This window comes from Schistocerca piceifrons, chromosome 3, assembly GCF_021461385.2.
Source record: "Schistocerca piceifrons isolate TAMUIC-IGC-003096 chromosome 3, iqSchPice1.1, whole genome shotgun sequence".
Taxonomy (NCBI): Eukaryota; Metazoa; Arthropoda; class Insecta; order Orthoptera; family Acrididae; genus Schistocerca; species Schistocerca piceifrons.
Window position 1 is genome coordinate 595,822,671 of NC_060140.1, and position 10,823 is coordinate 595,833,493.

Below are 10,823 nucleotides of genomic sequence, written 5' to 3' on the forward strand. Positions count from 1 at the left end.
AAAAGCAAGATAACCAAGACCCCGTGATCACAGTTAAAAATGAGCCGAGTTCAAGATGTCTCTCTAATGCACCAACGTTAATCGCCGAACAGCGAACTGTTCTCAGCGAACCGTGCATTTCACTGCGGATAACTCTCTGTGTTGCTATAGAAGGAGATGCAAAGACGTTAACAGAGATATGGATTTACATTCGGCGCTTGGCACAGACAATCGCTGTTAAGTGACGTCATTGTCACGTACCCTCGCTTTCGTCAGTAAGCAGAAGTATGTTTATACCTCGTACCTGGCTACTAGTTCAATACGTTTCGCTAAACAAAAGAAGAACACCTATATACTTCGTGAATGGAGGTCGGTAACCGTAATTTTTCGTCAACCAGGATTAAATTCTGACTTCAACTCGGTTAAATTTGAGTTTGCCTAATCTAACCTAAGCTAACCTAACCTAACCGAACCTAACCTAACCTAACACTCGGCCGTATGTGTTAAAATTTCGCATCGAGTTAGTCGAAGGCCGCATTAATGAGTTATTGCAGCGTCTACATAGTGCGGTGGACTGCCCGCTGCAGCTGACACGTGAGCCACGATAGCCTTGGCAAGATATATCTGACCATTTGTGTTCGTGTTGAGTCGCTCGCCAGTTTGCAAAACAACAACTTAAAGATACTTGCTCCTCACGATCTCAGTTATTTCGAGTGCAAGTTGATCTTCATCACTTAAGCAGTCAGGTACAGGAATTACGTAAAATTAACAGCGAAGTTAAGAAGGGGGCAAAGATCGAAGATTTGCAAGAAAACACTAGGGAACTTGAGCATCTCACTAATCTATTGCAGTGGAGAGACAATTCTGTTGAGCAAACTGTTCTGAGCACTATGGGACTTAACATCTGAGGTCATCAGTTCCCTGGAACTACTTAAACCTAACTAACCTAAGGACATCACCGACATCCATGCCCGAGGCAGGATTCGAACCTGCGACCGTAGCGGTCGCGCGGCTCCAGACTGAGGCACCTAGAACCGCTCGGCCACATCGGCCGGCCTGGTGAGCTGGTAAGGATAGATTATAATCAGGAGTGAACGAGACAATGGACGTGGTTTTAGGTGTAATAAACGGGGAAACTTTGTTCGGTAATATTCCATTGGGCGCGAGAACAGTAATGGTGGATAACCATTCCGAAAATGAGACTGGAGAAGGCGAACAGGCTGGTCACTTGTGGGACACAACCGGTTAAGCAGAGTTAGTGAGATCTTCTTGCCTTTTCTCTGTGACGCCAATAACCACATACCGATCTGTGGATTGCTGGATAGTGGGAGCAATATCTCCTCGCTTAAGTACGCTTGGTACCTCAGGGATAGAAATATTTATGAAGTCCCACTTTAAGGCCAACGGTTGAACAAGTTCGCAATGGTAACGACCTATCATTTCCGTTGTTGGGAGGGATACGAGTATATTTTAGGATTCTGCCGTTGTCATGGGCTATTAATATATTTGCTGTCGAACATTTGTCTATTGAATTACTATTGAGTTGTGATTTCACAGACAAAACGGATTGTGTTTTTGACTACTCCGGAATAAATTTTGCCTTTACATTTAATACGAGTGAAGATTCTCGATTATGCAGTCAAGGCCAGTGTTGATTAAAGCGAATACCAGTGTGAAGTTGTATATTTGGGGTAGATGAAGCTCAACATTGGTTAAGCTTATAAGGAGTCTTAAAAAACTTTGAGATGTCTTAAGCGTTTTGACATTGCATCATGTCAAAGGTTATAAATAATACAAAGAGAAAACCGGTACCAATAAAATGTTGGGACATATTATGTATTCGCCAATTAAGCGGAGCTACAACACAGAAAATAAAAATATAGTTTACGCATACTAAACGCTTCATTCCAGTATTACGAGTCACTAGTAACTTTTCGAAATGGATACATATAATCCAGTCAAAAATTCCTTACAGCGAGCTACCTTCCAAACTTTACAGAAGTTCTCCTGCAAAAACTGTAAAGTTTGGAAGGTAGGAGACGAGGTACTGGCAGAAGTGAAGCTTCGAGGAGGGGGCGCGAGTCGTGCTTTGGTAGCTCAGTTGGTAGAGCACTTGCCCGCGAAAGGCAGAGGTCCCGAGTTCGAGTCTCGGTCCAGCACACAGTTTTAATCTGCCAGGAAGTTTCATATCAGAGCACACTCCGCTGTAGAGTGAATATTCATTCTAGAAACATTCCCCAGGCTGTGGCTAAGCCATGTCTCCGCAATATCCTGTCTTTCAGGAGTGCTAGTTCTGGAAGGGTCGCAGGAGAGCTTCTGTAAAGTTTGGAGGGTAGGAGACGAGGTACTGGCAGAAGTGAAGCTGTGAGGACGGGGCATGAGTCGTGCTTGGGCAGCTCTGTTGGTAGAGCACTTGCCCACGAAAGGCAAAGGTCCCGAGTACGAGTCTCGGTCCGGTACACAGTTTTAATCTACCAGGATGTTTCAATTTCAATTATGTTTGTTGCGGTACTCTCGTGCGATACAATGTATTTTCAAAAGTTTCAAGACCGATACTTGTACAATAACTGTGGGAGCACACGCTAAAGAACAACACCATTGCATGCACAAGATATGTGCATTCTGAGCAGTAACGAGCCAATTGTCTATCACAGGTTGTGTTAAACATGACTCCTGGCAGTGGCAATGTACGATTCCATTCTGCTATAGAACGACTGCTGCAGACTTGCTACCAAATCTGTAAAGTTTGGAAGGTAGGAGACGAGGTACTGGCAGAAGTAAAGCTGTGAGTACCGGGCGAGAGTCGTGCTTCGGTAGCTCAGTTGGTAGAGCACTTGCCCGCAAAAGGCAAAGGTCCCGAGTTCGAGTCTCGGTCGGGCACACAGTTTTAATCTGCCAGGAAGTTTCATATCAGCGCACACTCCGCTGCAGAGTGAAAATCTCATTCTGGAAACATCCCCCAGGCTGTGGCTAAGCCATGTCTCCGCAATATCCTTTCTTTCAGGAGTGCTAGTTCTGCAAGGTTCGCAGGAGAGCTTCTGTAAAGTTTGGAAGGTAGGAGACGAGGTACTGGCAGAAGTAAAGCTGTGAGTACCGGGCGAGAGTCGTGCTTCGGTAGCTCAGTTGGTAGAGCACTTGCCCGCGAAAGGCAAAGGTCCCGAGTTCGAGTCTCGGTCGGGCACACAGTTTTAATCTGCCAGGAAGTTTCATGTCTGAGCAGGCTGCAGTAATGCGTCGTTGCATATCATCGGGTGTAGCTGGTGTGTCCTTACAGGCAGCATATTTCAGCTTTCCCCACACATAATAAAGTCTACAGGCGGCAGATCCGGCCAAGATACAACTCCTCTGAGTCCAATCCAACGATTTGAAAACAATTCGTGAAGACATGCTGTAGTACTTCGTGCACTATGGGCTGCACAGCCATCGTGTTGAGTACAAGGTTGCTCCTAGTCTGTAGAGGAACATCCTATAGCATCCGTGAAAGATGGTCTATTAGGAGGTTGCGATATTTGTGCGCGTTCTGTGTTCAGTCAGGCAGCAGCCGCCGGCCAAGACAGAGCCGCAACTGGGATGTAGCCGATTTTGTGACATTTATGTATGTTCTTCAGTGTGCTTTGGTAGTGTAGTTTTTGAATTTAGGCATGTTAATTTAACATTGAATATTTGTGTCAGAAATTAACCGATTTTGTGACTTATCCAATCTCCTAACCAGGAGTGATTTATTTTGTCTCACCGGTGTGCTTTGGTAGCTTAGTATTTGTATGTCTTCGGGTTACTCTATTTCACTATACAAAGTTCTTGCGTTTCCGTCACTGTCTGCCGTAGGGTTTTCTAGCACATGCCGATAATCACTTGTATGCCTGTGTAGTGCAGCTTTCCACCATCTTTATAATGAACAAGGACTATGATTGTCATACGCGAATGCTAGCTGAGTTGGTGATAATTGGCTCTGAACTCCAGTCTCCAGGATGTGTTGGCTTCAGTTACACGGCTTGAGGCTGCAGTGGATGTGCATCGTTGATGTGGAACCGCCGTCGGGATCCAACAGACGTCCAGCACGACCCACGAGTCCTTTCGATCAGTCTGAACCAGTCGTCAACTCAGCGTCTGCTGAGGTTGAACTCTCACCTGTGGTCGAATGGAAAGTCGCCTCGTACTTCTGGATGCCACGAAGAACACAGCGTGCAGCTAACTACTGGTGGTGGCTTTAGGTTGTGCCGCTTTAGGTTGGGAGAGATTCTCTCTCATTTCGGGAGATTATCGGAAGTGGTAAAGGCTGCAGTCTTGCTTGCGAGATGAAATCAGAATTCACTGTTAGCAGCATAATCGAAGGGACCGATTGCTCACTTCTGGTACAGAGCCTTGGGGGGGGGGGATGGGGGGGGGGGGTGAACCAGAGGTTCAGACGGTTCTGCAATTCCCCGACTTGCGAAATCGGGTGGTGGGATTTCGGGTTCCGCTAAATAGGTCAGGAGTTCATTACACCAAGGAGGCCGCTACATGGCTAGCGAGGGCTGAGTGGCGTGGTCTGGGCGGTTTTCAGTTAGAGAGCCTCGAGGAAGCAGAGGGTGCAGGTCGAACAGTGGAAGAAGGTAGATCTAGGGAACAATGATATAAACCTTTCAAACGTGTATTTTTTCTGGAGGATAGAAAAACTGATTTCTGTGGTCATGTTCTTAGGCGAAATTTAGATCCAAGATTTATAAAAAAAAATATGCACTCATTTTCAAAAGGTAGTTTGTACACTTTGAAAGGAGTCTATTGGGGCACATTTTATGTGGCACACGAATATGATAATCGATGAATGTTTCTGATAGGCTTTATAATGCGGATCACTGACTGTGCACGACCACATAGCAAAAGATACTGCTTCTGGTCTGAGATAGTAGGGTTGGAGTAAGACAGCGCTGGGAGCTCTGTTGGTGGTAGCTGTCTGTGAGTGAAAGACGATGGAGTAGGCGATTTTTGTGGTGTGCTGTGTGAAGCCACCAAGTGTTAGACTGATGTAGTTATGTCAATATTGTTGAACTTGGAACCATAAATCTACCTGCAAGCAAAATAAAGATGTTAAATAATTACGATTTTTGTTTTTGCCAGCGACTTAGTATAGATGAGTTGGCTGATAATTTCTGATTGTTCAGTAACCCCAGAATGTACGTAAACTATTTTGAAAAAATAAGGTTACTTAGATATTTCACTTTTGTAATGTTTTCAACATTTGTTAATAGAGCTATGTGTAATTTGATGATCTGCATTTAAGTTGGATTAGTGAGGTTAGGTAATATTTGGTGTTTAGCTATGTGTAATTTGATGATCCGCATTTAAGTTGGGTTAGTGAGGTTAGATAATACTTGCTGTTAAGATCTCATTGTTTGTGAATCAATTGTGAGTAATGCAACTTCAACTGTCAGATGTTTTTGAAAAGACAAACTTAACTTGCAATATAATTTTGCTAAAAACACCTCACTGTTAGTAATACACCATAATCAGTAGCGCCCGCCACTCCAGGCCATACGTTTTTCAAATAAGTTGGATTTTTCTCAAACGTTTTCATTTATCAGCCAAAATAATTTCATGTGTATTTCGAAGTATTGCAGCTAGCATCGCTCATCGCTGAGTCTGTAGCTAACATATTTTTGTTTTTCATAAGAGACCGGAATATATCGCGTTACTCCGTTGACGCTATAGACCAAGACGATTTAATTTATTGTTTTATGCATAGGGACCAAAGTTATCAGTTTATAACAGCGCCAGATGATTCAGTTCCTAAGGCACCGAATGTATTTTGCACCGGGCGAAGTGGCTCAGTGGTTAGCACACCGGACTTGCATTTGGGAGGACAACGGTTCAATCCCGCGTCCGGCCAACCGGATTTAGGTTTACCGTGACTTCCCTAAATCGCTCCAGGCAAATGCCGGGATGGTTCCTGTGAAAGGGCACTGCCGACTTCCTTTCCCGTCCTTCCCTAAACCGATGAGACCAATGACCTCGTAGTTCGCTCTCTTCTCCCAAACAACCCAATGTGACTGGATTTCTTTATTGGTACTGGGAGTTGCACTACCCAATCAATTCGTGTGAAGTTTTACTAACAATAACAAAGGGTAAGCACGCCACTTGCAGTTAGAACACGCAACACAATAATTCGAGTTTCGTACTCATCCCGCATTTCGGTCATTTATTCATCGTAATCTTAAAAAGTTTAATTTTAGCTAAAGAAAGTTACACTTGGCGACAGCTCTGACAGTCGTTCACTTTGCGAAATCTTAGATATTAAGTAGTCAGATATATGTATTCTGTTCTCTCAGCCACTCAGCAGCGATAATAGTAGCTTTTTTTTCCTGCAACGCAATTTACTACTTGTGCAAAAATTTTCCACAGTTAATCGGCTTTCTTATGCTCCACCTCATTTTCCATTGATTTTCTGGTTCAATGTTTTTGTCTTTGGCTTTGTACCTAGTATTTCCTTTACGATGACGCGCAAAAATGTTAAGGTTCCAGGCATAATCTTACAATTGGAGGTACCGAAACAGACGATTTTACTATTATTGACAACAATGCTGAGGATGAGAGTAAGCACTCTGCCACTCACGCCACAGGAAACGTTGAGTTCCGCTTCCCAGAGTAACATCCAGTTTCCTGACAGTATGATTTCAGCTAATTTACCAACTGCTCAGACTGTCGATTCCGGCGTAGTGGAAGACGCTAAGGTAGATATTGGTTAACACGCAGATGTCAGAACACGATTCCTTACCGATCAGGTCAATGAAGTTCCCAATTTTTGTACAGTCAACCAGAGTGCCAACAGTACGCCAGAGGAACGAGTAGCGCAAAGTACTCAACCTGTTTTTAAAAATCCGTCAGATTCCGTGAACGGTAATTATGCAGACAATGAAGCAAACGAGACGTCCATGGTTGTAGATGTCTCAATACCATAAAGGACAATACAGGTGACACCCGACGCATCAATTGAAAAGAATACGGAAGCGTCGCTTCAAAAATTCATGCAAAAGGTTGTGAAAGAGTTTACTCAGTTTAATGAACGATTTAATAAAAATGATGAACAATTTTCCATCAAACGAGAAGAACGATGCTGTGGTGTACGGGAAGGTGTCGTCGTTGAGTGACTGTAGCAGGATACAAGATGACTTGGACAGGATTTGTGGTTGGTGTAAGGAATGGCAGCTAACTCTAAATATAGGTAAATGTAAATTAATGCAGATGAATAGGAAAAAGAATCCCATAGTTTTTGAATACTCCATTAGTAGTATAGCACTTGACTCAGTCACGTCGATTAAATATTTGGGCGTAATATTGCAGAGCGATATGAAGTGGGACAAGCATGCAATGGCAGTTGTAGGGAAGGCGGATAGTCGTCTTCGGTTCATTGGTAGAATTTTGGGAAGATGTGGTTCATCTGTAAAGGAGACCGCTTATAAAATACCAATACGACCTAATCTTGAGTACTGCTCGAGTGTTTGGGATCCGTATCAGGTCGGATTGAGGGAGGACATAGAAGCAGTTCAGAGGCGGGCTGCTAGATTTGTTACTGGTAGGTGTGATCATCACGCGAGTGTTACGGAAATGCTTCAGGAACTCGGGAGGAAAGGAGGCGTTCTTTTCGTGAATCGCTACTGAGGAAATTTAGAGAACCAGCATTTGAGGCTGACTGCAGTACAATTTTACTGCCGCCAACTTATATTTCGTGGAAAGACCACAAAGATAAGATAAGAGAGATTAGGGCTCGTACAGAGGCATATAGGAAGGCATTGTTCCCTCGTTATGTTTGGGAGTGGAAGAGGGAGAGAAGATGCTAGTTGTGGTAAGAGATACCCTCCGCCACGCACAGTATGGTGGATTGTGGAGTATGTATGTAGATGTAGAACGAGTTTCCATCATACAAGAAATTCGAGACGTACAATCAATTACGACAAGATATACGGGAAATACAAGTTGACACCACCACTCAGTTCAATGAACAATTTTCCTCCATATGTGACGAGCTTAAATCGTACACAGAAACGGCTAATAACTGTTTCAAACACAGAGATACAGACATTAAGTCCAGTGAAAAACGTCTTCGCAATAAAAGTGAAGCCATAGCCAGGCAGTGAGCAGACAAATCAAATCTTTAAGAGATGACTTCAATGCTTTAAGACATCAGTGTACTGAAAGCTATAGAAAGCTTCCAGATGAAACCCAGTCCGTTAATTAAAGAAAAGATCAACAAGACAGTCGGTTACATGCACGTCTTCAAGTCCACACTGAAACCTCAGAAAAGAGATACAAAGACTTCCTCCGTAAACACACAGAAGAATACAATCAGTTTTTACAGTCATTAGCAGTGCAAAGACAGGAAATAGAACAGCAGTTGCTCACTAGTTTTACAACCCATGTAGACGGTACTATAAATTCTGTTACAGACGAGGTTAACTCAGATTCCAATATACTGCCCCTACACAGTTATCCTATACAAACTGCAAACACCTCTTATAACGCTAAGATTTCTTAAATGTTACAAAGTGGTCAAGATCAAGGGCAATGCGTAGTACAGCCTATTGGAAGCATAGAGGCCACGAACAGACAGAGCGTGATATCTGCAACAGGTAAGTGGCCTGCTGTCCTTGAAACCAGCAGCGGGGCGGTCCATGATACCGTCGAGTAGCACAAAGGGACGGCCACAGCTTACTTCAAAGCAATGCAGCGCCACGCCGACCAAAACAAAACTCGGCTCTACATATATCAGGCCCACCGACATCAAAGCTACTCCCTTTTACTCGCAGAACCAACCTGATTCTATGAAATTAATCGCCAAATCATCAGCAGCAAATAAGTTAACAACAACATAACCAGAGCTGAATATCACCATCACCAAACTGTCAAGCAGATCTATTTGAAAACATAGATTTCCAAAACTATTCACATCTACAGTCACCTCAAAAATATTGTGCCAAACCAACCACAGAGCTGAATTAATTATACTGCGTTATGTAAATACAACATTACAGATTCTGCCATTACATAAATTACGTTTTATACGATTTGCTTTCCCGGACTGCAACGTTACGCGCGATTATGACACTGATACACTGAATTTTGTAGCTATGCAACATCTGAACGATATGTGATGCGCTGAATTTCAATTTGCGTAGTCTAGCAATAATGATAATCACTGAATTACCCGTAAGGTAAGTTTTAGCGCCAAGAATACAGTTGCGATTATAAACCAAAGTATACGCACGCTTATTTCAGAAGCAAGAATTAGAAAAGAAAATTTTGTGGCATTTATTCTACGAAATTTCTATACAACCAGGAACTTTATTTACACTACTGATACTCACCAATTTTAACGACATAAATTATTTCTCGCATTCTGAAGACATTACACTATGTATATACTTTCTAACACTTTCCAGCTTTGTAGAAATTTTTTGCTGCTTTTAAAGTACAATGATACTTAGCATTTGTCTTGCAGAAGTCGCTGTTTGCATTATCGGATAATCTCAAATGGCTCTGAGCACTATGCGACTTAACTTCTGAGGTCATCAGTTGCCTAGAACTTAGAACTAATTAAAGCTAACTAACCTAAGGACATCACACACATCCATGCCCAAGGCAGGATTCGAACCTGCGACCGTAGCGGTCGCTCGGCTCCAGACTGTAGCGCCCAGAACCGCACGGCCACTCCGGCCGGCAGATAGTCTCAAATTATGCTTATTTTGATATTACATACCAGTTCACACAACTGTAAAACACATCAGACTTTTTCATTAACACATTTCCCATTTTTATAGAAATTCTATTGGTATCTTGTTGTCACGTTTCCTCGATCATTCAGCATTTCATTAGGTGGCGACGTGCCCTGTAGAGCGAATCTTGCACATCAGTTCTCTCACTGTAAGTTTAAGCCTTGCACTTTTCCTGTTTTCAGACACATGTGCATGAAAACAACTGAAAGAGACGTAATTTACTTTGACATGTGTCCAACGGATCACATTCCTTTGGTGGTCTGACCGTGGCAAACTATAACTCAAAAATATTTATAACAAGAATTTTTGTCATTTTTGTATATATTTCTGTATATTTATTTCTGATGCTATTTTGTCTTTACTGCTACCATAAAATGTTCCATTTTTTATGATGCTATGCTACTCCACTTTGACATTACTGCACGCCCTATGCAAGACACTATTACCGCTGACAATTACTTGCTTTCACCTATGTATATTTCAGAAATCAGTGTACCCTGTAACTCATGATTATTGCATTTACTCGTCCCCTTTGTATATTTTGCAGCACCAATGTACTGAAGTCTCATCGCATCCAAATGAGCCATTATGCTCATAAATTGAAGCACATGAAGGTGTGCAGGAACTGCATTACATTGAAACCACGACATAAGCAACTTACATGGAATACTAAACACCACTGACACATCGCACACTGGTTCCTGGCAGGCTATTATAGCCATTTTCCCATTGGTGTACTATATAAATTTGGCACATTACCTATAAAGTTGTAGGATTAAGGACATTTTTTCTCTGCATTTTGTGTTAGGTATAAGAGTATTGTTACATGAGTGTTCATGCCCTGAGCTGCATCAATTTTTCTGAGTAATAGTGGAATATTGCACTCCACTAATGATGGTTATATTGACATATTGATGATTTTTCTATGATGATATTGTATGTTGCTAATATGTCTTTTGTGTGTGTTGTGTCCTTTTGTAGGAAAAACTATCTTACCCTGTGCCAAATGATTGGAGGTGTTTGTGGGACATTTTCACAGAAGGTTTTTTCACTACTACTTATGTGATTGCATATGATAATGCTCCTTATGTTACCATG

At 42.4% G+C, this 10,823-nt stretch overlaps 1 non-coding gene across 1 annotated transcript; it reads left to right on the plus strand.

Moving 5' to 3' along the window:
* Positions 1–2,785: 2,785 nt before the first annotated feature.
* Positions 2,786–2,860, plus strand: Trnal-caa. Its single transcript has one exon. It is a non-coding gene; the product is annotated as a tRNA-Leu (tRNA).
* The last annotated feature ends 7,963 nt before the right edge of the window (positions 2,861–10,823 follow it).